Below are 25,007 nucleotides of genomic sequence, written 5' to 3'. Positions count from 1 at the left end.
TCTTTATATCTTCTTCAATTACCTGCATAAGCTTTCTATAGTTTTCAGCATACAGATCTTTTACATCTTTGGTTAGATTTATTCCTAGGTATTTTATGCTTCTTGGTGCAATTGTGAATGGGATCAGTTTCTTTATTTGTCTTTCTGTTGCTTCATTGTTAGTGTATAAGAATGCAACTGATTTCTGTACATTGATTTTGTATCCTGCAACTTTGCTGAATTCATGTATCAGTTCTAGCAGACTTTTGGTGGAGTCTGTCGGATTTTCCATGTATAATATCATGTCATCTGCAAAAAGCGAAAGCTTGACTTCATCTTTGCCAATTTTGATGCCTTTGATTTCCTTTTGTTGTCTGATTGCTGATGCTAGAACTTCCAGCACTATGTTAAACAAGAGCGGTGAGAGTGGGCATCCCTGTCGTGTTCCTGATCTCAGGGAAAAAGCTCTCAGTTTTTCCCCGTTGAGGATGATGTTAGCTGTGGGCTTTTCATAAATGGCTTTTATGATCTTTAAGTATGTTCCTTCTATCCCGACTTTCTCGAGGGTTTTTATTAAGAAAGGGTGCTGGATTTTGTCAAAGGCCTTTTCTGCATCGATTGACAGGATCATATGGTTCTTCTCTTTTTTTTTTGTGAATGTGATGTATCACGTTGATCGATTTGCGAATGTTGAACCAGCCCTGCATCCCAGGAATGAATCCCACTTGATCATGGTGAATAATTCTTTTTATATGCTGTTGAATTCGATTTGCTAGTATCTTATTGAGAATGTTTGCATCCATATTCATCAGGGATATTGGCCTGTAGTTCTCTTTTTTTACTGGGTCTCTGTCTGGTTTAGGAATCAAAGTAATACTGGCTTCATAGAATGAGTCTGGAAGTTTTCCTTCCCTTTCTATTTCTTGGAATAGCTTGAGAAGGATAGGTATTATCTCTGCTTTAAACGTCTGGTAGAACTCCCCTGGGAAGCCATCTGGTCCTGGACTCTTATTTGTTGGGAGATTTTTGATAACCGATTCAATTTCTTCGCTGGTTATGGGTCTGTTCAAGCTTTCTATTTCCTCCTGATTGAGTTTTGGAAGAGTGTGGGTGTTTAGGAATTTGTCCATTTCTTCCAGGTTGTCCAATTTTTTGGCATATAATTTTTCATAGTATTCCCTGATAATTGTTTGTATCTCTGAGGGATTGGTTGTAATCATTCCATTTTCATTCATGATTTTATCTATTTGGGTCATCTCCCTTTTCTTTTTGAGAAGCCTGGCTAGAGGTTTGTCAATTTTGTTTATTTTTTCAAAAAACCAACTCTTGGTTTCGTTGATCTGCTCTACAGTTTTTTTAGATTCTATATTGTTTATTTCTGCTCTGATCTTTATTATTTCTCTTCTTCTGCTGGGTTTAGGCTGCCTTTGCTGTTCTGCTTCTATTTCCTTTAGGTGTGCTGTTAGATTTTGTATTTGGGATTTTTCTTGTTTCTTGAGATAGGCCTGGATTGCAATGTATTTTCCTCTCAGGACTGCCTTCGCTGCGTCCCAAAGCGTTTGGATTGTTGTATTTTCATTTTCGTTTGTTTCCATATATTTTTAAATTTCTTCTCTAATTGCCTGGTTGACCCACTTATTCGTTAGTAGGGTGTTCTTTAACCTCCATGCTTTTGGAGGTTTTCCAGACTTTTTCCTGTGGTTGATTTCAAGCTTCATAGCATTGTGGTCTGAAAGTATACATGGTATAATTTCAATTCTTGTAAACTTATGAAGGGCTGTTTTGTGACCCAGTATATGATCTATCTTGGAGAATGTTCCATGTGCACTTGAGAAGAAAGTATATTCTGTTGCTTTGGGATGCAGAGTTCTAAATATATCTGTCAAGTCCATCTGATCCAATGTATCATTCAGGGCCCTTGTTTCTTTATTGACCGTGTGTCTAGATGATCTATCCATTTCTGTAAGTGGGGTGTTAAAGTCCCCTGCAATGACCACATTCTTATCAATAAGGTTGCTTATGTTTATGAGTAATTGTTTTATATATCTGGGGGCTCCGGTATTCGGCGCATAGACATTTATAATTGTTAGCTCTTCCTGATGGATAGACCCTGTAATAATTATATAATGCCCTTCTTCATCTCTTGTTACAGCCTTTAATTTAAAGTCTAGTTTGTCTGATATAAGTATGACTACTCCAGCTTTCTTTTGGCTTACAGTAGCATGATAAATAGTTCTCCATCCCCTCACTCTCAATCTAAAGGTGTCCTCAGATCTAAAATGAGTCTCTTGTAGACAGCAAATAGATGGGTCTTGTTTTTTTATCCATTCTGATACCCTATGTCTTTTGGTTGGCGCATTTAATCCATTTACATTCAGTGTTATTATAGAAAGATACGGGTTTAGAGTCATTGTGATGTCTGTATGTTTTATGCTTGTAGTGATGTCTCTGGTACTTTGTCTCACAGGATCCCCCTTAGGATCTCTTGTAGGGCTGGTTTCGTGGTGACAAATTCCTTCAGTTTTTGTTTGTTTGGGAAGACCTTTATCTCTCCTTCTATCCTAAATGACAGACTTGCTGGATAAAGGATTCTCGGCTGCATATTTTTTCTGTTTAGCACACTGAAGATATCGTGCCAATCCTTTCTGGCCTGCCAAGTTTCAAAAGAGAGATCAGTCACGAGTCTTATAGGTCTCCCTTTATATGTGAGGGCACGTTTATCCCTTGCTGCTTTCAGAATTTTCTCTTTATCCTTGTATTTTGCCAGTTTCACTATGATATGTCGTGCAGAAGATCGATTCAAGTTACGTCTGAAGGGAGTTCTCTGTGCCTCTTGGATTTCAATGCCTTTTTCCTTCCCCAGTTCAGGGAAGTTCTCAGCTATAATTTCTTCAAGTACCCCTTCAGCACCTTTCCCTCTCTCTTCCTCCTCTGGGATACCAATTATGTGTATATTATTTCTTTTTAGTGTATCACTTAGTTCTCTAATTTTCCCCTCATACTCCTGGATTTTTTTATCTCTCTTTCTCTCAGCTTCCTCTTTTTCCATAACTTTATCTTCTAGTTCACCTATTCTCTCCTCTGCCTCTTCAATCCGAGCTGTCGTGGTTTCCATTTTGTTTTGCATTTCGTTTAAAGCGCTTTTCAGCTCCTCGTGACTGTTCCTTAGTCCCTTGATCTCTGTGGCGAGAGATTCTCTGCTGTCCTGTATACTGTTTTCAAGCCCAGCGATTAATTTTATGACTATTATTCTAAATTCACTTTCTGTTATATTATTTAAATCCTTTTTGATCAGTTCATTAGCTGTTGTTATTTCCTGGAGATTCTTCTGAGGGGAATTCTTCCGTTTGGTCATTTTGGATAGTCCCTGGAGTGGTGAGGACCTGCAGGGCACTTTCCCTGTGCTGTGGTGTATAACTGGAGTTGGTGGGCGGGGCCGCAGTCCGACCTGATGTCTGCCCACAGCCCACCGCTGGGGCCACAGTCAGACTGATGTGTGCCTTCTCTTCCCCTCTCCTAGGGGCGGGATTCACTGTGGGGTGGCGTGGCCCATCTGGGCTACTTGCACACTGCCAGGCTTGTGTTGCTGGGGATCTGGCGTATTAGCTGGGGTGGGTAGGCAAGGTGCACGGGGGCAGGAGGGGCAGGCTTAGCTCGCTTCTCCTTAGGTGATCCACTTCAGGAGGGGCCCTGTGGCAGCGGGAGGGAGTCAGATCCGCTGCCGGAGGTTTGGCTCCGCAGAAGCACAGAGTTGGGTGTTTGTGCGGAGCGAGCAAGTTCCCTGGCAGGAACTGGTTCCCTTTGGGATTTTGGCTGGGGCATGGGCGGGGGAGATGGCTCTGGCGAGTGCCTTTGTTCCCTGCCAAGCTGAGCTCTGTCGTCCGGGGGCTCAGCAGCTCTCCCTCCCTTTGTCCTCCAGCCCTTCCCGCTTTCTGAGCAGAGCTGTTAACTTATGACCTCCCAGATGCTAAGTCGCGCTTGCTGTCGGAACACAGTCCGTCCGGCCCCTCCGCTTTTGCCAGCCAGACTCGGGGGCTCTGCTTGGCCGGCGAGCCGCCCCTCTGCCCTGGCTCCCTCCTGCCAGTCCGTGGAGCGCGCACCGCCTCGCCGCCCTTCCTACCCTCTTCCGTGGGCCTCTCGTCTGGGCTTGGCTCCAGAGACTCCGTTCTGCTAATCCTCTGGCGGTTTTCTGGGTTCTTTAGGCAGGTGTAGGTGGAATCTAAGTGATCAGCAGGACGCGCGGTGAGCCCAGCATCCTCCTATGCCGCCATCTTCCCTCCGACCCTCTTTATTTTTTTTAAAAGATATTTTAAGAATGTTTATTTTTGAGAGAGAACACACACACACACACACACACACACACACACAAGTGGGGGAGGAGCAGAGAGAGGGAGACAGAGGATCTGAAGCTGACAGCATAGAGCCCCATGTGGGTCTCGAACTCACGAACCATGAGATCATGACCTGAACTGAAGTCGGTTGCTTAACCAACTGAGCCACCCAGGTGCCCCTGTAGTTATTTCTTTTAAGGTTCCTATTTTGAAGAGATGCAAACTTATGTAAAACCATATCATTGTATATCAAATGATATGACATCTGAGATTTTCCTTAAAATTAGAGATAGGGGTGCCTGGGTGGCTCAGTTGGTTAAGCTGCTGGCTTTTCATTTCAGCTCAGGTCATGATCTTGCAGTTAGTTGTCAGTTCAAGCCCCACATTGGACTGCCCTGGCAGCATGAAGCCTGCTTGGGATTCTCTCTCTCCCTCTCTCTCTGCCCTTTCCCTGCTCTTTCTCTTTCAAAAATAAATAAACAAACATAAAAAAAAATTAGAGATGAAACAGGATTGGCCATGATTGGTTGCTTGTTGAATTGGGGTTTGATTTACTATTATTTCTACTTTTGTATATGTTTGAAGTTTTTTTTTTTTTTTTTTTTTTTTTTAATAATGAAATGTAAAAAAGAAAAAAAAAGGCCCACTCTGGCTGTGGCAGGTTGGCTGTAGTGTGGACACAGAGAAGTGAGTGGATTGGGGATACATTTTGTAGTTAGAGCCAACAGGACCTACTGGTAGGGGGGTGGTGAGGAAATGAGAAGATCCAATGGTAACTCTTTGATTTTTAGCTTAGCGACTGGTTGGATTAAGATGCTATTGGCCAAAAAAATGAAGGCATAGGAGGAGCATGTTTGAGTGGGGAGGGAGGAAAAGTTCTCTTTTGAGCATGTAAAGCTTAACATTAGACATTCACATGGAAATGTCCAGTGGGCAAGTGTGGAATCACGCCAAAAGGACGGACATATTGTATAAGACAGTCTTATGAGCTACTTCAGCCACTCTCAGACTCACCTGACCCAAGAGCCTTTGCTTATTTGTTCTATCTCTGTTGCTGGTTCTGTGTGGGCTCCCACTGGCTTTTTGTAGGTGCCACCTGACAAAGTAAAAGCCCTGTTTCCCAGGGGATTCCCTATTGAAGCCAACCTGCTTAGTGCCTGTATAAAAGCAACTGGGAAGTGAGGAAGAATTAACGCCTCATGAAGTCAAGCTTTGGTCAAGGGGGAATGGGAGCCAGTGGATAAATTATTCTCTCTTTCTCTCTTTGGAGCCAGTCCTGAGATGCATTCACTCATGTGGCCTCTTGGAAGATGGTTCAGGGAGTTAGAGCAATCAGTCATGCTTGATCCCAAGAAGAAGCCAGCTCTGTAATGTACCATTGTATTTGCTTTCCTTCCTTTCCTGCCTCACTCTCCTTTCCTTGACATTTGCAGAACAAAAGAAGGTAGATTCAGTAAAGTAGATGGAAACGGAGGCAGCAAAGTAGAAGGAAAGCTAGGAGAAAGGAGGGCCATGTAAATCTTGCAAAGGAGGTAACGCTCATCTTTGTTGAATGCTGCAGACAGCTCAAGAGAAAACTAGGAGGGTGATCCTTAGATTTGGCAAAATCAGAGGTCACTCATTAGTAAACCTTTTGAGACCTTTCTCAGCTTTCATGGGATGATTGAGAAGGAAACATGACTACAATGGACTGAAAAGAGAATAGAAGATTAAAAATTTTTCAAAAGTGTAGACAGTAAATAGAGACATCCTTTGCTTTGAAGGGGAACCGACGTGGTGGATGGAAAAGGATTGTGGAAGAGGAAGGATTTTCATTTTTTAAAGAAGGGCAATAGTTACTGTAGGTTCATGGGAATAAGGGGGTGGGGGCAGCATAATTGTGAAAGTGAAGTCTGTGAGACCATCATAGGGAATGTATTTAAGGGCTCAAATGAGAAGTAGGTGGGCGTGGGAGGACTAATGTTTGAAGAGGGGAGAATGTGCATTTTGGGAATGGAGAGGCAGATAGGCCAGGGATGTGTGGTAGGATCACTTGGCAGTGTTAAGGGCAAATTGAGAGTTGTGGCTGGGACAAGTCCTTTTGGGTGGTGCCAGTCTCTTTCAGTGAGCCTGCTTTCTTGTTCCCACTCTTCCCTGCCAAGGTTGACTTTTCATTTCTTATCAGTTCTAGAACCTCAAGGGAAGGCACAGGAGTTCCTGAATTCTAGTCTCTGGGAATGTTCCCTAACAGGGACAACTGGTCCCATCAGCTATGGTAGGTAGGTTGGTCATGGATGAGGCACAGCTGTCAAAAGATGAGGACATAGTAAGGCAGGCACCCCAGGAGATAACTCCAACCTGGTCTTCTGGACTTCCTGCCCAATAAAAGGGCTGGAGAATAGGTTGGATGCATTTGGCTGATTTTTTGTTTATTTGTTCGTTTGTTTCTTGGGAGATCCTTGTTATAGGTATAGCAATCGTAGTCAGACTGTATTCTGAGTTTTAGTTTGGGACATTTGCTCTCTATAGCTGCAGGGAAATATTTTCTTTTATTAGACCCAATCATCTCAAAGAATTTGTGTAGGAGGAATTACAAATAGAGATGAGAGACAGAGATAGAGAGAGAGAGAGAGAGAGAGAGAGCGAGAGAGAGTGAGAGTGTGTGTGTGTGTGTGTGTGTGTGTGTGTGTGTGTGTGTTCTTCCCATTAGTGGTATTTTGGCTCCTATTCCTTGCCAAATACAGGAGGACCAACCTTTTTTCTGTAGGGGAGGAGTCTTGTGTAGTGATTTGCTCACAGGAGCCAGTGGCCCATTTCAGGGAATGTCCTGGGGACATTCCTTTGGGGTTGCAGCATGGGGGTAGAGGAGTTTAGAGTTCGACGATTCAGCGTTTTGGCCTTTCCTACTACCTGCAAGTCTGTGTGCCATTGTGTTTTCAGGGTTGCCAGGTTATTCCTATAGCCAGGCAGAAAAATGCCTTGTTTGGGAGCTCCGGCCTGTAGTCAGATATGGGTTAGGTCTCCACTCTACCATTTACATGCTTGGTGACCGTGGGACAGTCTTAAAATATACCTTCTTTATGTGGTTCTTGGGGAGAGGAAACATGTGAGGAGCCTTCAGCAAGAAGCCTAGCACAAAGTAGGCATGGCACAAATGATAATAGTTTAATTTCCAGGGGCACCTGGGTGGCTCAGTCGGCTGAGCCTCTGACTCTTGATTTCAGCTCAAGTCATGATCCCAGGGTCATGGGAGGGGAGCCGAGCATGGAGCACGGAGCCTACTTAAGATTCTCTCTCTCTCCCTCCATCCCTTTCCCCTGTTCACATGCTCTCTCTCTCAAATAAAATTTTAAAAATTAAAAAAAAATAGTTTAATTTCTAGGAGGACCTATTGGCATAAAATGCTATTATTGGATGCTCAGTGCAGTGTATGATCTAGAGAAAGAAGACAAAGCTATTTGGTGAATGAGGTGAGACTGGTGAATAGAAGAGTACCAGGTAAGACACAGAATTATGGAACTTGAGTTTGTGAGGAAGATTTTGATTAACATCTCAAGTATGCTGCTTGGACCTTTGATGAAGTTGCATCTCTAGGCCTCAGTTTCCCATCTATATCATGGGAATAATAATGTCTGCCATTGGGTTGTTGTAAGATACAGATCAATAAAACACTAAGCATAAGGCCTGACATTTAGTAGCTATTCATTAAAGAGCTTTGATGATTAATAATAGTAGATGGTAATCATTACTCACACAATAGAGGCAGTGTAGCTGAGTGGGACAGAGTGGCCTCCTGCATTCCTGAAATTGCACCAAATTAGTAATTACCCACTTTGCTAGGGCAGAGGTTGACCCTGCACAAATCTCAATTCTGATTATTTCACAAAGGTTGTTAGATTTGACATGACAAGGGCTCCTTTCAAATATATAGAAGTTAATAATAATCTTGGACATGAATCTTGGATACCCGTTCTTTCATTTTTCTTTGGACATCTCACCCTTCTGCTAAAAGCAGTATATATTAAATCTCTTTTTTTTTTTCTTACTCTTTTGAATCTGATCACTCAGGCCTTGATAAAATCCTTGTTCTGGAGTTTGTTCAAAGTTCATGGGAATAGCATCACAAAGTATTATTCTTGTCAAAATTGCTTAAGTGGAATTGAATCACAAGGAAACAATCAGATTAATTCAGAATATGGCACATTCTACAAAACATCTAACTACCCTGGACTCTGCAAAAAACTTGAAAAACAAAGTGAAACTAAAAGGTCAGGATTGGAAGTATGTAAAGTTAGATTAAAAGAGACTAATAAATATATAACCAGATGCAATGCCTGCACCTTGAATAAGTATAGAGAGCCCTCCACCTGAAAGAGAGAAGGAAAGGAATAAGGAAAGAAAGAAAGAAAGAAAAGAAAGAAAAAGAAAGAAAGGAAAGAAGAAGGAAAGGAAGGAAGAAAGAAAGAAAAAGAAAGAAAGAAAGAAAAGAAAAAAGAAAAAGGAAAGGAAAGAAGGAAGAAAGAAGGAAAAAAAGAAAAAGAAAGAAAAGGAAAGAAAAAGAAAGGAAAGAAAAAAAAGAAAAAGAAAGAGGAAAGAAAGGAAGAAAGAAGGAAGGATAGAAAAGAAAAGAAAAAGAAAGAAAGAGAAATAAAGAAAAAGGAAAGAAAAAGAAAGACAAGAAAAGGAAAGAAAGAAAGAAACCCAACTATAAAACATATTATGGGACAACTGGAGAAATTTGACTATGGACTATATATTATAAAATATTATTCACTTTATGATAAGTTTCTTGGGTATGACAATGGTAGTGTGGCTATGTAGGAGAACATACTTGTTTTTTTCAGGTAATACACATGTAAATATTTAGGGGTAAAATATTATAGTTTCTGCAATTTCTTAAAAATTATTTAGTGTTTATTAATTTTAGAGAGACAGTGCAAACAGGGGAGGGGCAGAGAGAGAGGAGAGGACACATCAGCATGGAGCCCAGTGCAGAGCTTGAACCCACAAATTGTAGGATCACGACCTGAGCTGAGGTCGGATGCTCAACCGACTGAGCCACTCAGGCGCCCAATTTCTGCAATTTCAAATGGTTCCACCAAATAGGATGTAAATGTGTACATCTATATCCATAGGTAGATGTATAAAGAGAAAGAAAATATTCTTTGGAACATGGAAAATACTATTTAACCTATATGAAAGGTTCATAGGTATCCATGAACTGTTCCTTCAACTTTTCTAAAGGTTTGACAATTTTCAAAATAAAAAGTTGGGGGAGAAAAGTTTGTGGGAGAAAACCAGCTAGCCCATCTGCATAGTTACTTCCCGGGAATGTTCATTGAGGAGCCCTCTATCCAACCTCACAGACACTGGGGCTTTTATCCTTTCAGGGACTAAGGGCTCACATCATAGATTTGAGCCATTGGCCAATTCTCACCTGGGAAAGCCTCTGTTCTTTACAGTCCTGAAGCTGAAAATCTGGAGTAGGAGATGGATGTGGAGAGAAGGCTTGTTCAGAAAAGGAAGTAGTAAAACAAACATGCACTTGAGGGGGCAACCATTAAAAAGATCCTAGGAGGTAAAGTCCTTTCAGTTTTCAGCAGGCATATGGCCCGTTAAGCATCTGTGTAAATTTAGTAGGAATCTTGTCTGCCTAGATGATGAAGAATAAGAATTCCAGGGTAAAAATAATTCAGGAATTTATACCTGGAATTTCTGGGAGAAATTGATAGAACTAGGAGAAATAATTTCCTTTCAAGAATGGATTTATTAAGGACAGATGGGTCCTGGGGTCATTCTTCTTAGAGCTTAATTACCATGTTCTGAAGCAGTTTGAGATCTTAATGACTTGACTCCTTCCTATCCACTGGTGTCAAATTTAAAACCAACCACACAAAATGTTGGGGACAAAAAGTAGTCCAGTAAACAAACTTATTAATAGAAATGAAATTCCACAGGGAACACAGGCACACACAAGTCAGTGGGATATTAAATTCCTGTGATAAGTTAACATGGATTAAGCAAAACTTTTTATAGTGCAAGTTCTTAGTATCAAATTTTGAAGCACAGCAACATCTAATAATATAATTATAATATATTAACTATTTCTTTTTTTAATGTTTATTTACTTTTGAGAGAGAGAGTGAGCAGGGGAGGGGCAGAGAGAGAGGGAGAGAAAGAATCCCAAGCAGGCTCTGTGCTGTCAGCACAAAGCCAGACGTGGAGCTTGAACCCATGAATCATGAGATCATGACATCAGCCGAAATTAAGAGTTGGTTGCTTAATTGACTGAGCCACCTAGGCACCCCTATATTAACTATTTCTAATAGGTTGCAAATAATGCTAAAGGGCTATATTGAAGGAAAACATTGATTCACTCAATAAATAGTTATTGGACACACTTTCTGTTCTGCATTTGGGAATAAAGCCAGGGACATGTCTTCCTGGAGTCCACTCTCCACCAATGAGGTGGACTTAATATGTGGTGAGTTACAATAGTAACAAAGGCTACAAAAGAGTAGTTTGTAGATCTGTCATCTGGAATAGCTTAGATTTTATGAATGCTAATCATCACAAGAAAATTATCAAATGTAGAACTATTTTTTAATGTTAATTTATTTGAGAGAGAGAGAGAGTGTGTGTGTGTGTGTGTGTGAGAGAGAGAGAGGGGAGGAGCAGAGAGAGAGGGATAGACAGTATCTGAAGCAGGCTCCAGGTTCTGAGCTGTCAGCACAGAACCCAATGTGGGGCTCAAACTCATGAACTGCGAGATCATGACCCTAGCCGAAGTCGGTTGCTTAAGGGACTGAGCCACCCAGGTGCCCCTGTAGAACTATTTTTAATATATTTAAAGTTTTTCTGAAATTTTTTCATTGTAAAAAGACTTTAATTTTCTTTTCTTCTTCTTCTTCTTCTTTTCCTTCTTCTTCTTCTTCTTCTTCTTCTTCTTCTTCTTCTTCTTCTTCTTCTTCTTCTTCTTTTTGAGAGAGAGAGGGTGCAAGTTAGTGAGGGGCAGAGAGGAAAAGAAGGAGAGAGAGAGAGAGAGAGAGAGAGAGAAAAGCAGGCTCACCCAAAGCCCAGCTCATGTTTACTCAAAGCAGGGCTTGAGCTCACCCAAAGCTGGGCTCAAGCTCACCCAGTGCAGGGCTCAAGCTCACCTGATGTGGGACTCGAACTCACAAACTGTGAGATCATGACCTGAGCCAAAGTCAGATGCTTAACGATTGAGCCACCCTGGTGCCCTGAGGCTTTAATTTTCTAAGACAACTTTAAATCCTGAAGGTTGGGATTTTTGTTCTCTTGTTTATGTCTCCCACCATCATGCTTGCAGATAGAGTGATTGACAGGGTCAATAGCTATGCATGTGACTGTCAGCAGGAAGGCTGCTGGGACAATGCTCACGGTCCTCCATGCCACCAGCACGGCAGCATATAGCCAGTGGTTAAAGGTACCAATACTAGTGTTAACTTCTTGAGTTCAAGTCCAGGTTCTGCCACTTGGTAGCTGGGTAGTATGGGCAAATTACTCACTCAAGCTCAGTTTCCTCAGCTGAAAATGAAGATAGTCGTAGTACCACCCTCCCCAACTCTTTTTTTTCTTTTAGCATCCTAAATAAGATAATGCAGATAAAGCACTTGGCAGAAAGTAAGTCTTCAGTAGATTTTAAACATTTTTTTTATTTGAAAATCTAATTTTTTTTATTAAGCAATCCAGGAATCAGGGAGCATCCCATCTAGCAAAAAGAGGGGAGCTCCTTAGATTTTAACTATTATATGGTTGCTTTAATTTTTATGACTAGTCGATTGTCTGATCATCCCCACTCTGAACATGCTCACTGGCTTTTTGTTCTTATTTTTCAAGTTGAATGTAGTCAGGTCCCTGATTTCACACCAAATGCATTCACTTCTAGTCTTGTATGCACAGTAATCAAAGTGGGCTTTTACTGTCCTAGAGGTCAAAAACCATAAAATTTTATCTGTAGTATAAAAACCCAAAGCTGACATAGGAAAGGAAGTTGGAAAGTAGCAGAAATTAATACAAGAAGGTTCAGGCTTTTCAAAGGCAAATATGCAAAGCTGAGAATGATCTTTTCCCTGAATGAACATCTGGAATGACTGTATGTAGATTAGTACACTCATGATACCAGCAAGTGCCGGCTACTTCTGAGTCCATTGGAGCTTTTTTTCTAGCAACTTTGGGAAATCCACATCTTTATTACTTTTGTTTTTTTTAATGCTGGACAGTGTGACAGAGATGGCTGATTGTCTCAATATTCATTTCTCCCTTCTTTTTCGTTAGAGGACACTGATTGTTAGTTGGACTTTTGGCTACCCAGAATATGGACTACATTTCCCAAGCTCCCTTGCAGCTAGGCATGTGATCATGTGACTAAGTTCTAGCCAAAGGGCTGTGAAGAGATGTGTTCTTGCAAGGAAAGATGTGCTCTCCTTTCTTTTCCAACTGAGCCAGGATGTGGATGTTGTGGTGAGCTACCTGGACCATGCAGATGAGAATAACACCCTAAGAAAGGTGGAAGGAACTTGAGTTTGGACACTGTGGAGCAGCCACATTATATTAGAGAGAAATATAATTCTATTTTGTTTAAGTCATGACTACTCAGTCTCCATTAACTGCAGTTGTATCTAGATCATAAATAATACAGGCAGGAATGAATATGGAAGTAGAAGTGTCTCCTCAACACCTCCCCCTCACCATTGCTCTTTTTTTGCTGGCTTGAATCCTGGGGGGGAAATGCTGATGTGTGTGTGTGTGTGTGTGTGTGTGTGTGTGTGTGTGTGTGTATTGTTTTACTCTGTATGTAAGAATTCATTCACTGAACATACACAGTATTTATATTGAGAGTTCCAGGCATTTTACTTTGAATGTGTGCATGTGCGTGCGTGCACACACACACACGCACACACATATGTACACTTACATATCAATCACAATTATCATGTTTAATAAGCATACAGTCTAGACTGGAAAATCTATATAATATGAGAAGTAATATATTGCCAAATGAACAAGATAATGAGCTCAGAAAGTTTCAGAAAGCCTGGGCCGTCATTTTTACTCTGAACCCAATGAATTACCAATGAAAGTAGAAAGCTAGTCTCCAGAAGGACAAGGGATGGGATTTGACTTCATTTAGCTTTCCCCATTGTTTACAGAACACCCTACTCATAGCTTTCCTTCAGTTCTGTGTCAGGTTGCCCCCTTTGTGGTCTTCTGGCTCTTTCTTGGCACCCTCCTCTTTCCCACCCACATGATGCCTGTTATCTCAGAAGCCTGGCCCTCCTTCATCCCTTTGTGTGAGACAAGCAGCTGGCATCACTGTCCCAGTTTCATAGATAGAGCAACGGTCATTTTTCTATTGTTACTAGACCAAAGTTAACTAGTGAGTCATTCTAAAGTCCTAGAACCGGATCCTAATTCTTGTTCCTGGAATCATTTGCCAAACCGAATTACACCGAAGGTTCAAGAGGATGCTGGCCTTTGAACAGCTCAGTGAGGAATGCATTTGCGTGTGACTTAGTTAAAAACAAGGATTAACTCTCTATTGAAAACTGCTGGCCTGAAAAAGAAAGGGGAGAAATGTATCAATGTAAAATCATCTTCATACCAAAAAGATGCTTAACTGCTCTGAAAATGCACTGCAAGCTCTTTGGTTCATGGCTTCCTAAGTACTAGGTTTTTAAACAGAATATGTCTTATTTGCAGTTGAGGAGATCAATTTTCTTCCTCTTACAATAGTCACATGTGTGAATTTAGATCTGGGAGGAAACAATTTATTTCCTTCTTTTCACAAGAGGATCTTTAAAGTATCTAACAACAACAACAACAACAACAACAACAGCAACAAGAATAAATTTAAAAGAAAGTATCTAACAGAGAAAAAATGAGCTTGCTCATGTATTAAAATTAGTACACAACCCATTCCAAACATAAGCTGTTCATATTTAGTAGGGAGATGCTTTTTATGTAGCATTTTTGGCATAGCTTAGAATTTCCTAATTTTTTCCCCTTCCTTGTGTCTTTCTTTGCATCACATGTAATCCTGTTTCTTCATCCTTTCACGAACCCTCCTAGCCAACTTGATGAAAGGCACAAAGTGTGCCTGCAGTAGTAATTCTGGATTTAAAAGTAGAAACAACGTCAGTGTGAAGGCAAGTTAGAGTTTGAATATTAAGCTTAGTGACTTTATCCTTTGTTTCATAGCTATGGGAAAAGGAAAATTTTGGAAAGTGGAAACAGGATTTCTTACTTGGAGTCCAGGAACCCTTAAAGCTGTCTTTCTTATAATTATCACCTGCAACTACCCTTTGGGCTCTACCCAGACACCCTGAGTCAGGATCCCTGAAGATGGGTCATGGGAATCTTCTTTTCAACAAACTTCCCAGATGGTTCTTATATCCATTAACAGTTGGAGAGTCTCTGCTCTGAGGAGTTCATGGATGGTCTTTAAGGGCTTTATGAAGCCCCTCAATATGTATACAAAGTATGGTGCAGGTGCACAGGTGTGTTTTTCTTTTTCTTTAAAAAAAATTTTTTTTAAGTTTATTCATTTTTCAGAGACAGTGAGACAAAGCATGAGTGGAGGAGGGGCAGAGAGAGAGGGAGACACAGAATCCAAAACAGGAACCTGGCTCTGAGCTGTCAGCACAGAGCCCGATGCGGGGCTCGAACTCACAACCGTGAGATCATGACCTGAGCTGAAGTCAGCCACTCAACCAACTGAGCCACCCAGGTGCCCCACAGGTGTATTTTTCTAAGGGAGATTCTCAAGGAGTTCTGTGACCCTGGAAAAGGTTAAGGGTCTAAATGGTCGATAAATGTAGGGAAAAAAAGTTCCGTCTCACTTATTAGTGAACAGGAACTAAAAAAATTAGTGAACAGATTGAAAAATCTGACACAGTGTTTGGCAAAGATCTAGAAAAGTAGGGATTCTCATACATTGATTATGAAAACCAATGGTTACAGACATTTTGGGGAGCACTTTGACAATAGCTAACAAAACTTAAAATACATTCTCTTTACAACCCATTTTAAGTAAGTACAAACTCTTGAAAACATGAACATGACTTGCTTAAGGATATTCTATGGGGTATTGTTTGTTTATAATTGCAGAAAATTGGAAATAACCTAAATATTCGCCAATAGAAGAATGAATAAATAAAATGTAGTATAATAAAGTGTTCATTACTATAAAGTGATTACAAGGAATGATATAAAGCCTCATATTAATAATTATGAAAATAATGGTTAATACTCACATGTTTACTGGCACTAAGAGTTCTGCATATATTAACAAAAAGTCTGGACCCCAAAACATAACACTGAGTTAAAAAAAGACATCACAAAATGATACACATTGTGATACTACTTATGTCTAAAAGCACAAAATAATACTTAAATGATTTATCAATACACATGTAGTAAAAATATGAAAACATGGATTTCCCAAATATACACAAAATTCTCTATAATTGCGATCCAGGGTAGCACCAGGGAGGACTTATAAAACTGGGGCATTTCAGTCTGCTTCAGTTTATCAGAAACCTGTCATTTTCTAAAGACCTGTAATTAACAAACATTTATATAGAACTGTACTCTTACAACCAGTTACCAAGGGGTGATGATTAATTTTATATGCCAATTTGACTGGGCTAAAAGGTGTCTAGATAGCTGGTAAAACATTATTTTTTGGTTGTATCTGTGAAAGTGTCTCTGGAAGAGATTAGCATTTGAATCAGGAGACTGAATAAGATCACTTTACCCTATGCAAATAGGCATCATCCAATCCATTGAGTGCCCTCATAGAGCGAAAAGGAAGGGCAAATTTGCTCTTCTCTTGAGCTGAGATGTCCACCTTCTCCTGCCCTCAGACATTTGTGCTCCTGGTTCTTGGCTTTTGGATTCATACCAGGACTTACACCAATGGCCCCAATTTTTTAGATCTTCTCAGAATTCATGATAACTAGGGAGTAAAGGGCTTGGTGTTGCCAGACATATGCCTTAAATTTAAGATTAAGAAAACTGGAGAAACTCAAAATATGCAATTTTGATTTAATAAAATCAAGTGTCTTTCCCTCTCTTCCTACCCCACTCCATATTAAAAAAAAAAAAAAAAAGGAAAAAGGGCTAAGAAAAAAAAATTATGGTTACTCGGGTAATTATTCTTTCAACCAGATTTCAAATTTAGAGCTCTTTACCTCCAACTTCTGTCCTCTTTGTTGACAGGATTAAGTGGACCTACAAGGATCTGCACATTTGGTCCCAGTACCCTCCCAGTTCACCCCGTATCCCACCCACGTGGACTCCTCATCCTCATTTTTGTACTGCCAACCTTTGCCTGGGAAAGGCTTCTTTCTGACCCTGCTTGCCTGGAAAAGCCCAATCATCCTTCAGGAACCAGCTCAAAGTTCACCTCCTCTGTGAAGGCTCCCCTGAAATAGGAGTTACTCATCCCCACATGCTGATTGAATACTGGCAGTGCCCTTCAGCCAAAGACCACCAGGAACACGCCAACAATGAGACAAGGTAGGTTTATTACTCATTGATGGAGGGAAAACATACTCCATGGGGCATAACAGAGTGTCACAGAGAACTTTTAAGATTTGGGCTTTGGTTGGGTGATTTGGGGAGGGTCTATTAACTCAAAAATCTTCTCTAGATTGGAAACCACCAAAGAGCAAAGGGCAGTTCTATGCTTTGGTGTTTTATGGGTGGCACAGTGACCTTGTTTTTGTCTTGGCATAGACAAAATTATAAATTACAAATTTGTAAAAATTTACAAATTACAAATTTACTGTGAACTTGTTTTGTTGTTCTTTATCATGGTTCAGAGTAAGTTTATCTGAGGTTGGTGTACTATGAGATTATTTATGTCCAACCGGAGAACAAGATGGCCTGGCTATGAGTGTCAGACCAGCTTGTAATACTATTGGGGTCTAACTGTGATTATTTGTGGGTGTCAGGGGCTGCTTTCCTTTTTCTTAGCACCTACAGTACAACAGTTATTGGACTTTGATATTGTTTGTGTGTCTTTTACATCACTCAGCATGTTGTATTGTGACTCAGATAGTGCTGTCCATCCAAACTCTCCCCGCCCCCCCAACAGTGGGGCAAGCATGGAATGTCAGTGGGACTGACCCCACCTCCAGCTTCAGTGATGAGCCTTGATTTGTCTAAAACAACCCAGTGACTAGTTCAGGGATGGGCATTGCAGATGATGTTGCCTGGAAATAGACACAGAGATTTGCATGCAAGAGAGTTAGTGGGGAAGGCTCACAGGAAGGATGTTAACGGAGAGGGAAATCCAATGGAGCAGTAGGGAAAGTTGACCTGCTGTGCGGTTGCAGTAAAGGCCTCATCTGATCCTCCAGGGGAGCTCTGGAGCTGGGATATCCCTTCAGAGAGGTCAGAATTGAGGCAGGACGAGGCTTTTGTACCTGCCCATTGACCAGCAGTTTCTTCCCAAAAGGGGCAGGCAGCTCCTATTGGCTAGAGCAATGCCTGTAGAGGAACTCACTTATGAACCATCAACAATCACCCATCCCACTGGTGGAGGATGGGAGTTTCAGTCCTGAAAGGAAAATCTGGTTGGTGTAGCCACTAAAATGGACAAATGTGAATAAGCTATTTTCTCATCCTACTGATAATTTCACCTTCTAGAAGACATGATTTTGGTGCCAATTCCATCCAACAAGGAGCACTTGGTAGGTGAAATGGAGAGCCTTGCAAAGCAGTTACTATTACTTATTTAAACACATTGCTCAAGGCCAGCCCAGTTGGGAGTGTTCTTTGGATACAGTGATTATTTCAGGGAGCTCAGGAATTTTTTGGTACCTAAGGGTAGAGAAGCATGTTCTCCTCCATTAGATGCCAGAATAAAGTGTATAGTCTCAGTTGCTGGTTGCATCATCAGGACAAAACCAGCATATAGACCGTGGAAGAATGGAGAAACTTGTAGAGAAATGAGGGTGGTAATAGTGGACTGGAGCTACATCAATCATCAGGCCACAGGTGATTGTGCACCTCTCTTTCCAATTCTGTGTTTCGTGATTTTATACTCTTCGCTCGAAATAGGCCATGGTGGGAGTATTTACAACATGGAAATTGGCAAACACTTTAAGTCAAGGCTTTGTTCTCCAGAGAGTCAATTAGTTGTTGTACACACTTTCCAGCAAACCACTAGTGGAGCCCTAATCAAACCACGCCTGAAGCCTGTCCTGTTACATGACAAGACTTTACAGTTACAGGAGTCAATAGATTCTCTTTATAATATAACCTGTTTTGACTTCTAATTACCACATATTATTGTTTATCGATTTGTACTTTCGTTTTCTCCAATAAGCTGAAAGCTTCCCAAAAGTCAGGGAACATATTTTTCTTTGAATTTTCAGTGCCTAGAACATAGTCAGTATCCAACATACATTGAATACATAAAGTAGAACGATCCTTGAACTGAAAAGGATCGAACAAGCACTGATAAAAAGGTAACAGACATTTAAGATGAGTGAAAGTGCAGGTGTTCAAACTTGTCCATTTTGTTGGCCTAAAGAAATTACATTCCAGAGTTGAGAGAATTATGACAAATTTTGGATGTGGGAGAGAAAATGAAAGATAGGCAAATACCCATCTGGTTTTTTAAGAAGAAAGAAAGCAAATTCTGCAAGCTGTGTAGTTTCCTGGTTATCTCACATCAGGTTCTAGAACAGATTGTTGAGGGGCGCCTGGGTGGCTCAGTTGGTTGGGCGACTGACTTCGGCTCAGGTCATGATCTCGCGGTTTGTGAGTTCGAACCCCGCGCCAGGCTCTGTGCTGACCACTTGCTCAGAGCCTGGAACCTGCTCTGGATTCCGTCTTTCTCTCTGCCCCTGCCCCACTCACACTCTGTGTCTGTCTCTCTCAAAAATAAATAAACATTAAAATAAATAAATAAATAAATAAATAAATAAATAAATAAAGAGATTGTTGAAATACTAGTGAAGGAGAAGAAGCAGTGTTCACCAGGATATGCTCATTAATAACAAAATCAAAAAAACAAAAAGCAAAAATGGACAGCCAAGGGTTTGCATGATATGACATGGCCATAGAGTTAAATTTAATGGGGATAAATGAAAGATACTGTATTTGCGTCCAAAACACCAATGGCACACTGTCAGGATGTGACTTGGCTTAGCAGCAATATGTACAACAAAGGTGGAGAGATTATACTTGAAAATCAATCCAGTTTGAGTCACCTATGTAATGTGACCATGAAGAAAGCCAATACAATCCTGGGTTGCATTAAATTAAGCTTAGTCTGGTCTTGTGACTTACTGATTGATGTGCAAGTCTTACCTGATGACCTAAACAGAAACAGATCCTGTTTGAACAGCATTTTGAAAAATTAGTTCTCCTTCCTCCCTCAAACCTGGCAGAGTCTTCTTGTGGAGACACCAGTGTGTGTGATTCAGTCAGGGGTAGTACCTGCTTATGAATCACGTTGGTGGCTGCATGGAGAGTAGGGCCCACCCAGGTTCAGGTGATCTGTCTGTCCATTCATGTGCCATTACCATGCTGTATTATTTATAGAGACTTTGTGCTGTGTTACTATCTGATAGAGCTGGTCCTCCTTCGTAGCCCTTCCTTTTTAGTGTTTTTGAGAAGATTTTTGATGGTGTCCATGATCGACAGACTCCTATCCTCTCTGGCACCTATCTCCCCATTACACACCAACAGGGACTATGTATGGATGAGAAAAAGGAAACAGTGCTTCTGGGCATTCATCTCTCTCTCTTTCCCCACCTCCACACCCCTTTTTCTCAAGGACTCTTGGTGAATGTGGGCTTGGCTGACAGACAGCCACAGCCTGACTCCCATTCTTGGCTGCTTATCACTTGTGATCCTGGACAAGTTCCCTAAAATCCCTAAGCCTCAGTTCCCTCATCTGTTAAGTGGGCAAAATGATGCCTTCCTCAGAGTAGAATGAAGGGAAATGAAATGCAGAAAGCACTTATCCCAGAGCCTAGTATAGAGAAGAGTCTCCATACATGGCAGCCGTGTCTGCTGTTGTTCTTGTAGGAGATGGTGCTTTGTTTGTATAGTTCCTGTTACTATTACCATCAGACACTCCTTTATTTCCTTTATTCTGGTTCATGAATTTGAACGGGAAGAAATCATATCTCTATTTTATTCAACCTTTCTTTGAAATCTAGCTTTTCCTTCTGGTAAGAGTGCAGGCAACTTGACTGCAGTGGTATTAGCACTGTGACTTTGTGGCCATTGAAATCACAGATCTTTTCACATCACCTGATAGTTATTGCAGACATCTCAAAATATCTCCCATCACTCTTTGTTTTTTTTCTTTTTTTAAATTTTTTTTTTTTACCGTTTTTATTTATTATTGAGAGACAGAGAGAGACAGAGCATGAGCAGGGGAGAGGCAGAGAGAGGAAGAAACACAGAATCCGAAGCAGGCTCCAGGCTCCGAGCTGTCAGCACAGAGCCCGATGTGGGGCTCGAACTCACAAACCACGAGATCATGACCTGAGCCGAAGTCGGACGCTTAACCGACTAAGCCACCCAGGCGCCCCATCCCATCACTCTTTGAAATGACAGTAGCTTTTTGACCCTTCATCAGGTCTTAGTATGTAAAGCATTGATTGGGGTGCCTGGGTGGCTCGGACAGCTGAGTGTCCAACTTGGGCTCGGGTCATCATCTCATGGTTCGTGAGTTTGAGCCCCACATGGGGCTCTCTGCTGTCAGTGCCAAGCCTACTTTGAATTCTCTGTCTCCCTCTCTCTCTGCCCCTCTCCTGCTCATACTCTCTGCCTCAAGAATAAACCTTAAATTTTTTTTTTTTTTTTTAGAAATAAAGCATTGCTAAAGTAGTACACATATTACTCTGGTACATTACTTAAATGTTTGATGACCATAACAGTGTAATTGTTTTCTTTTGTAATTTTATGTATTTAAAATATTATTCTGAGAAGTTGTCTATAGGCTTTACCAGCTTGCCACTGGGAGCCATGGCACATAAAGGATTAAGTGCCCCTGTGCCGGTCAGCTCAGTTCATTAAAGAGCAGTGAAGGTCACAGGGGCTCTCTTGTAAGGTCAAGATCACTTCACCTCCCTTCACTCTATGCCTCAGCCCCAGAGACTGGCAGCATTTCCAGAGACACAGAAGGGACTAAGACCCACCCAAACAAGCCCGTCTCTGGCAGGAAATAGAATGCCTTGTGGATGGTGGATTAGCTTTGGCACAGCATTATGGGAGAGGCGGACCATTTGGATATGAAAGCTGATAGTTGGCAAAGCAATAAAGGCAGAATGACTCACTTGTAACTGGTGGTGGGACCTGTGATTGATCAGCAGTCCTTCATTCTGACTCTCTCTCTCTCTCAGTCTAGGCCTTTTTTTTTTTAATTATTTATTTTGAGAGAGAGCAGGGGAGGAGCAGAGAGAGAGGGAGAGAATCCTAAGCAGACTCTGCGCTGTCAGAGAGGAGCCCCATGTGGGACTCAAACTCACAAACTGTGAGATCATGACCTGAGCCAAAATCAAGAGTCGGACGCTCAACCGACTGAGCCACCCAGTGCCCCTCTCAGTCTAGGCCTTTTGTTCTACGTCAGGCAAGACTCCACACTTCCTATTCCTCTCTCTCCTCATCCCTACTCATGTCTCTTTTTCCATCTTGTCTCTGCTTCTCTCTCTATTTCCTTCCCTCATTTTTTCTCCTCCTCCCTCATTCCCTTTCCCCCACTTCTACAGGGAAGAAGCAGTAGAAAATTCTGAATTTAGTATTGAGCACATAGTGGACATTCTTCTTTATGCCTGACCTCATGTTCTTGACACTGATACTTGTTGGCTTTGGGCCTGTGCTCGCACCCCTTTCTGTCATCACATGCACACACACACACACACACACACACACACACACACACACACACACATACTCTCTATCTCTTTCTCTCTGACACACACTCGCACCTCAGAAAGATTATATTTATAATACCCTCGGGTATTTCCAAATGCCAGTACTCATTTTGGGAGCACACTTGTCTCTCCTGCTTGGAACAAACTGAACTTTCCACTGGCTCAGAGTTTTGAAGTTCTTCCGGCTGAGGGAAGAGTGAGAAACTCCAGGGGACCAGCCATATGTCAGAGCACTATCAACTTTCTACTCTGAGGGTCGTGCTCACCAGAGCAGAACATTTGTTGAAGGATTCGCAGCCACATTTGGCCCAATCAGCTCATGTTGGGTCTTTTAAAAAAAAAAACTTGCTGGTGGAAAGGGCTTCTGGAGTAGAGAGACCAGGTGTCGAGTGAGAATAGATCCTACCAGGCTGACACGGGCCATCAGAAATGATGTTTCGGGGCACCTGGGTGGCTCAGTCAGTTAAGCATCTGACTTGGTTTCAGCTCCAGTCATGATCTCACAGTTTGTAAGTTCAAGCCTCGCATCAGGCTCAGCTCTGATGGCATGGAGCCTGCTTAGGATTCTTTCTCTCTCCTTCTCTCTCTGCCCCTCCTTTCTCTTTTCTTTCTCTCTCTCTTTCTCTCAAAATAAAAATAAATAAACTTAAAAAAAAAAAAAGAAATGATGTTTCTGAAGCCTAGAGAAGAGAAGGGTTTGAAACCAATAAATCCCCAAAGGACAAATGATAACTCTCACTCAATGTCTGTGAATTAATCTGAATTCACTTTCAGTTTGGAGTGAGCTGAAGGCTCTCATTTCTCAAAACTGGACTCAGGGCTGCCTTTATGCACAGGCAGATTTGAGCAGTTCCTCTCCTCTTCCCCAAATTTAGCTGTTCCATGAAATATCCTTAAAGGGGTTCAAAACAGTCATTCCACAATTAGAGCTATGGCTTGAAACCTCATTCCTGTGAGAGTTGACTCACTGACTTAATTCACACTAAAGTGTGAATGACTAACCCAGGATTCTTTCCTTTCTTGCAAACAGGTTTATGAAATAAATATAGTGAGAGAGAAGGCAGGATACTCAGAGAGAAGGAGAAGGAGGGAGAGAGAGAGAGAGGGAGGCAGATGTTTGAGAGGAAATTGGATGGAGGGACATAGAAAAATGAGATATTGGACATTTTATAACTTCATAGATTTTTAACTTTATAACTTTATAGATTTTACAACTTGTATGCTCAGAGTTGGTCCCAATTAATTTTCAGGAGGCAATTGCCTAGCTTAATTATGGATAAGTTTTTAGCACTCAGTTTCAACTGTACTTTATATCGGTTGGTTTTCTTAGCCTTTCATATGAGAAGCTCTTTAGTGGGTAAAATGGGAAGGTGGCAAGAGAGAGGAGGAGGTACTGAATTGGATCAGAACCGTTGCTCAGAGGATGATGTTTCATCACCTTCCATGTAATTTTATCAGCTGTCATTTCAAACCAGTAAAGAAGCTCTTCCCTTCTACTTCACAGTAAGCAAATCTAGGGAGAATCCTTTCACTTCCCCCAAATCACCATTCTTTAAGTGGAATTTATTTGAACAATTTGCTCTGTGTGAACAACGTTGATCTCTAGTCTGGCTTCCATTTGGTTCCTGTGTGGGTCACTAAGCCAAAGGGCATAAGATGTCACGTGTTCCACATATAAATACCACCTGATTTGAGCTGTTCGGTGAGCTCCAAGGTCAAAAGAAGGATTACCAGCAACAGAAAAGTATCGCTTCCAACACGGGATATGCTGTACCACATGCACAAGTCCCACATGCATTAAGTAGTTTGTGTAGTTTTTCATGACCTTGTTATCAGGGTCTGGTGAGCTTTGCAGCGAAAGTCACTTTGCACTCAGCCCAGCTTCTTAGCTCCCCAGGCAAGAAGGCAAAGAACATGGAAGAGGAGGAAATGGGTTCCAGGGTACCCTCTGCCTTGAGAGGCTTCTCCCTCTGACATCTGGAAGGGAAGAGTGTGGTTGAGTTCAAGGTTGCGGCCCCCGGACTGAGACTTGGAGAGAAGAATTTCCTTCAGATTCCTCTCCCTTTGGTAGGAGAGTAGGGCTCCAGGCCCAGACTGGGGGGCTTGGTCTGCTTCTGTTAAGTTGGAGGACGGGGGTTGGTCAAAAATGTCTGTCTGATTAATTCCTAGTCTTTCTGGCTTGAAAGACTAAATTGCAGTACTTGAGTACTGTCAATGTAGCACTATATGTTTTGTATTTATATATGTTTTATTATTTTCTTGCTTTTTCTGGACAGTGACTTTGTTTCCTTCTTACCACTCAGTATGGACATACCGTGTGATCACCCGTTATAACACTAGCTGACATTTAGCACTGTGCTTTTATATGGTTCTCACGGTGTGGTCCCTGACCAGCTGCAGCAACATCCCCTGCCTGGGAAGGTAGAAATGCAAATTTGCAGGCCTTACCCTAATGAATGGAACCTCTGGGGGTGAAGCCCGTAGTCTGCGTTCCGACAGGTGCTCCAGGTGGTGCTGACAGAACCTCAAGCCTTCAAACCTCTAACTCTGAGTTAGTGAGTTTTTCATTCATTTAGGAGCAACGCTCTTACATGTATTCTCTCAGATGTCATGTTGACCCACCTCTGCTTTAGGGCTGGAGAAGTGGAGGCTTAGAGATGTGATGGGGAGGGTCCAGGCTACTCTGCTCCTGTAGTTTTTCTTTCTCCTCTGCGTTTCAGAGCTTATCACAGGATGCCTCTGCCTCTGCTGGCACGCCGGAAGGGAGCTATCCTGGAACACCACTCAGAAC

The 25,007-nt window shown here is 41.7% G+C and overlaps 1 long non-coding RNA gene across 1 annotated transcript in view; it reads left to right on the top strand.

The window, feature by feature from the left end:
* Nucleotides 1–25,007, top strand: part of LOC122224921 — a 67,840-nt gene that overhangs the window by 33,244 nt on the left and 9,589 nt on the right. The window contains exon 3 of the long non-coding RNA XR_006205026.1: nt 16,533–16,832. This is a non-coding gene — a long non-coding RNA (uncharacterized LOC122224921). The remainder of the gene's footprint in view (nt 1–16,532; nt 16,833–25,007) is intronic.

Source organism: Panthera leo, chromosome B4 (assembly GCF_018350215.1).
Source record: "Panthera leo isolate Ple1 chromosome B4, P.leo_Ple1_pat1.1, whole genome shotgun sequence".
NCBI lineage: Eukaryota > Metazoa > Chordata > Mammalia > Carnivora > Felidae > Panthera > Panthera leo.
The sequence above is the reverse complement of the archived record's forward strand: the minus strand, read 5'-3'. Positions and strand labels throughout refer to the sequence as shown.